Source organism: Argopecten irradians, chromosome 1 (genome assembly GCF_041381155.1).
Source record: "Argopecten irradians isolate NY chromosome 1, Ai_NY, whole genome shotgun sequence".
Lineage (NCBI taxonomy): Eukaryota > Metazoa > Mollusca > Bivalvia > Pectinida > Pectinidae > Argopecten > Argopecten irradians.
Window position 1 is genome coordinate 25,358,498 of NC_091134.1, and position 5,951 is coordinate 25,364,448.

The following is a 5,951-nucleotide window of genomic DNA, read 5'->3' on the forward strand; positions in this document are numbered from 1 at the left end:
TATACCTATTCTTCCCCTTTCCACTCCTGAATACAAGATATTGCTTTGTATACCTATTCTTCCCATTCCCGCTCCTCAATAGAAGTTATTGCTTTGTAAACCTATTCTTCCCATTCCCGCTCCAAAAAAAATCATCTCCCAATAAAAAAGTAAAAAAGCTATAGCATTTATGGGAAGTGTGGATATTTGCAAAAATTATCATTAAATGTATTGCAATTATTAGGGCGTTTTCGACAAAAAAATAAAAAGGTGGACACACTTTCTAAAAAGTTTATTGATCATATTTGTCCATAGTAGTACAGGCCTTGACCACGGCCCTCCGCCAAGGTGAAGTAGCCTGGCCTCGCTGGTCCCAGCCCACAGCTTGGTCATGGGTCTGGTGCTGGTAGGGAACAGATACAGGTCTCGTACTGAGCACATCTAAATAGCTTACACCGAACGGAACGTACCAGTATAAATTTTGATTGGAAGTCTTTATAAGTATCTTTCTTCCGCCTTTTGAGATGTCCCCTCCAAGAGGACCTGGCTCAGATGTTGAAACTGGAAGCGTTATCGATTTTGTGAATTGTATTACAGTATCGTTGTTTGTCCATTATAACGGAGGAATAACCCCGACTTGTCCATTTCCGGTTTGTGCTTTAGTAATAACATAGAGAACTCCTTCCGGGTCAACCATCAGTGTCTCTGCATCCAGACCGGGCGGACTCCACCTGGGATGGTATTTTAAAAAATTGCATTTTATAAATCAGTGTTTTTACCATCCATGGTGATTATTTTACAGTATTGATGTACGTGTGGAGGTATTTTATCTACATTTTAGCATAACCATTTAGCTATGCAGATGCCAAATACGCACAAAAAAAGTTTCTTTCAAACGACAATTAATATTTCGTGTAATTACCAATCTTTTCAAAAGATCTATGTCTTAAGCAAACCAAACGTTGATATGAAAAGCCACCAACGCAACGTCAATTCTAATGAACTACATGTCACCTTTTTAACTAAAGTCCTCAACCCAAAGACATCGACCAGATATCCAATATTACCATCAGTTAGTTGGCATTTCGTTTGCCTCAAACATCACAGCATGGTATTATATGTTTAAATACAGGACCTCCAACCTTAGATGGATACTCTAAAAACCTCATCTGACCAGCTATCGGGATCGAGCCCACTTCAGATCGATCCACTACAGTATTATAATAATTTAACAAAGGATGGCTGCTGACGGGAATCCCTAGAAAACATAGGACTTAAAATGTATATGTACAATGTAATTACGAAGGCCGTGGAAGAGAAATATTGATAGCTGGTAACTGTATAGTTTGTTTTTGCCTTCATCGATATTCTTAGTGTAGCCAAAGTGTTACTGTCAGAGGATATTTCATTTTCTTATCAACCAAAGATGGACCCTGAACGAGTCATGAGCATGGGCAGTAAAGCTATATTTTAAAATAGATAAATGTGAGGATAGATGTCGTGTCTATGAATCACAGTTTGGAATCGTCGAGCACAATCAGCTTTCTCCCCGTTTTGTCTTTGCACGTTGCAGTTTATATTTGTGAATTTGCGATTACAAATCTGACTACCAACGGTACAATGCGTACTCTACCGTCTTCGTCAGACTAATGAACAGCAGCAAATATATATAAAGGCAAAGTTTTTAAATGGTGTAAATTGAGGTTAGTTGCATGTGATATAATGACTTATTTCTGCTACTTTGTTATTCTGTTTCGTGTGGTGTAAGATAAAAGTACACTTACATGAAATGTAATTCTCCTTCCAGACCAACTTTTACGACATGGCGAGGACTCGGCAGGAGTACAGTCGGCTCTCTGACCTTATAAATAACATCTCGTGCCCCACCACCCGAGTGATCCCCAATATCACCTGGCAAAATAAGTCACACTACCAAATAGAAATAGAAAGACATTACATATGTTGGAAGGGAGATTTAAAGCACCAATTAATCAAGAAAGTTCTGTACTTTGTTCATGGATAATCGTGTCTAAAATTTGAGCACATACTTGCATTACTCAATATGTCACTATTTTAAAGATTTCAAAACCGAATAGCAGGTTCGAATACTTTTTTGAGGCACTTGAAATTATCTATCGGGCAAAAGCCTTTATCTCGCAATATGTAACAAAATGCTTATAACATATATGATAATACATACCGATATAAATACAATGTCCTTCGTGTCCAGCTCAACACGGACCGCACGCGATATCCTCCCCGTCATGGTCACTGGCCCCAGTCACTTTGATAGTAGCCATTAGCTGTCCCGTCATACCATCCACGGCATACAGGTGGGCATTATCACCGCGGTCGTTGTGGACATATAACACATTCGGGTGAATGCCACTCGCGCATAATCCGGAAGTTCCGGTGATGCTGCTGTCACTTATTATTCCCAAATGATGTTCGAAAGAATAATAATTGGCCTAGTTTTGAATGGCAGGTGTCATTGAATACGTTGCAAATTGTTCCCAAAGCACATGGATTTTGGCCACAGGTGTTCACCCGATTCACTGCTGATTTCTTTTCTCTGCTCTTTACCTCCAATGTTTGTAAGCATTCTCAGAGTTGGATGTTCAAGAAAACCTCTATAGTAAATTTCCACTCGGATGACCCGTAACATCGACCCTATATAATGACCATACTCATGACAAATCTTCATACTGTGTTCTCTTCTAATCCAATGTCTGCTTCGCTCGTAGCAGTCCTTGTAATGGTATTGAACTGTCAGTTATATACAGTGTATATAAATAGTTATAAATATTTGTCTTGGCTACTCTGATCAGACAATAGGATATCTCGGAACACTAGCCTCCTATCAAACTTCATCCTCGTCTTCTAGTTGAGAATTACATTCTGGTGACCTGCTGCAGAAGTAAATCCCCATCTCCAGCTGTTCGGCCAGTCTAACGTCCTACATTTGGTCAGAGTTTCATCATGTCGACTTGAACCGCTTTTCCAAATCGCATCACGTACCATGTATCTATCTTGTCACCTTTGTATGTAGTTACAAACTTACGATGTCTTTGTTTTCTAATGCGGTCCCTGCTGTTTGCAGCTAGTAGCTCCCTCCCTCCGTGTTCTTCTGCCAATTGTATCTGATCTGATCTTGTCATGCCTTTGTATCTGATCTGATCTTGTCATGCCTTTGTCTTGTCTTTGCTCTTTATTAACGTATCAACTAGAGACGCGATTGAGATCATCGTTGAACTGTAAGGTCAACAGATGTGAAGGTATTCCTAACCCTCTGCAAAGGATCTAGAGGTACTTCCTGATCAGTCTTTCCTCCATTGCATCTGCTGTTGTAAACGTAACGTCATAGACCGTCGACCAGCTGTCAGTAACTGGCATAACATTGTCCCCCATTATCCTATTAGTGTACACAACACATCATATTTGGGTCATTCGTGATAATGTTACTACAATTTTCAGTACTATATCAATATTCAAAACATGTACTTAAAATCTTTATACAAATTCGTAATCTCGGAGAGAGTTTGATTCCTATCTAACCCTCAAAATTGTGAACAATATTAATGATAACAATCTCAGATGAAACCATAACAAGATATAAGGAAATGCAGTTAGCGTTCTCCCGAACACGGAGCATGCTTCTACTCACCTGGAGTCTATGGCAGATGTGGCGATAGAGTGGCCTGAATGCACCACGGTACATAGACAAACGTTATGATTCTAAAATAAAACATGACATCACTACAGGCAAAACTAATCCAGCACTTTTTCTTATCGTTTTGGTGAGGTTAGGTCAGTCGTGAGTGTATCACGGTCTGATAAGACAAGTTGTACAAGCGGAACTCGAGCTTTTACATTCCAAGAATGAGGTTCAAATCTATCCCTATTTACTACAGTGTGTCCAAGTCTATATCTGGTCACGAAATTTGACAGGACATCTACCACTATAATACTCGTTTGGGGTGTAAGATCAGTGTTTCGCATTGGTAAGTTAAGTTGAGTTTCTCATGGAAGTCCGTAGTATCTTCGTAATGTATGAGTATTTTACATATGCAGTGTGGTTTCCATCATCGATACCAATCACATGCCTGCAGAGATTTCCTTTGAAAATTACAAGAAAAGCGACGCACAATCTTCAAAGCAGTACAGTCAACCATAGTGTACTGTTATTTAAATCCTTAGATGTACTTCAAAGGAAATCTCTGTAGGCCTGTAATTAGTAAGTTTTTTTTCTCCAGAACTACCTTCAGTTTTACTATGTCTAGGGTGGATATAATGACAGTGAAATTAACCTCTAAAGTATATATATATACTATGTTATATGATAAAATCATTTTCATTGATTTGATTTCAATTGTATTACACCAGACTTCATCTCAGCTTGGCTAGTTTATACAGTTATTGTGACAAGCGAATGTAGATAAACACACGAGTCTTACAATATATACGTAGGCCTATACAAAATGTATAAATATGAGACGGCCATATGACATGACTGAACGGGTCAACTTTGTGATTAATATTCATTTCGTCATCGGCTTAGAATAATGGAATGTTTTGAAAGGGGTGAATAATTTAGGAATTTTTAGTGTAGACCTAAAATGAAAAAGCGTCTTTTAGTGACAATATACCCAAACAACGGGAGCTTTCATTTTAGACGTGATTTTTAAACATGTTTAGTCGGACGTGAAAAGCATCAATTACATATTTTGTGCTTCAATAATGTTGTTTGTGAGTACATTTAACATTTCCTTCGTGCGTATATGTATAAAGCTTTCTATAGCTGTTTCAGTTTTAAAATTCGACAGTTTGATCGGGATAACAGTTTGGTCTATTGATGAACCTGTATATCTGTACTAGGCTTTCATTTTTTTTATAATGTCGTCGTCGGCTAATTCTACAGCCTATATCTTAACCCATATGTCCGAACTTGTTATACATCTAGCACATGTACCTTTCCCAAACGGCTTTTAATTTTTAAATTGCATTTGTAAAACGAGATTGAGGATTTTATAAGAGTCGCAAAAGTTATTAGCTTACGTTAATACGATATATATATACACTCATCACACGTTCTAAACAAACCAATGTAATAGTTGCAATATATACTCTTAGACTAAAAGATATTTGATATGGATTTTGGGGTGTTTTTGAGTAAATCTTTCTGCCAAAAAAATATTTTATATGTACCATGTACTTAATATACATGTTTTAATCGACGTGCGATGACTATATAGGCTAATACATGTACATTGATTCAGAAACGTATAAGTTTCTAATTGTATTTACAATGTACCTTCAAGCAGAGATTTAGACAACTTCGTTAGTATTCAGTACGATATTGATTCATGATGGATAAATGGCTGAATTCATTGTTGTGAATAAGAATATAATAAATATTTTGTGTTGTATCTGATCGCAGCTAATTTATTTAATTTCATCTGAAAGAAGATAATATGATAAACTCTTCTCTAAATATAATAATTGCTTTTTTGTTTTAATTTGCCAACAGTACCAAGCGAGGGAACGCAAAATAAGTGTATGTATTTTTTATTGAAAGCTTTAAACGATGATTTTTTTCAATCTTATCTTAAATCCGCGTTAAAAGTTTAATATAAAATAATGCAAGCACATCAATCGAAATGACGTGTTTTTAACCTTTTCTATTAATTGAAGATCAATTAAAGAGTTCTAGAGCATTGTACGGAAAAAACCCCACAAAAAACGATATCTATATCAGGGAGAGTATTGTAGCCGTTGGCTAGCGAAGTTGAGATTTATATACACGTAACCCATGTTTAGTTACCTAAAATAATCAAAGTTAGTGTAGTTCACAATTTAAGATCACTTCAACTTACAGAAATATAGCAACCATGCATCCATGCTCTATTTCTGATGTACACGTCGAGAATGTCTATTTTGGTGTATAAAGAAAGACAACTCTAACTTGCATTGAT

At 36.9% G+C, this 5,951-nt stretch overlaps 1 long non-coding RNA gene across 1 annotated transcript; it reads right to left on the bottom strand.

Annotated features, from left to right (window-relative positions):
* Positions 1-268: 268 nt before the first annotated feature.
* Positions 269-2,413, bottom strand: LOC138310152 (uncharacterized). The gene is made up of 3 exons (XR_011206361.1): positions 2,180-2,413; positions 1,764-1,890; positions 269-710 (listed from the first exon to the last, which is right to left on the bottom strand). It is a non-coding gene; the product is annotated as an uncharacterized lncRNA (long non-coding RNA).
* Between the last annotated feature and the right edge of the window lie 3,538 nt (positions 2,414-5,951).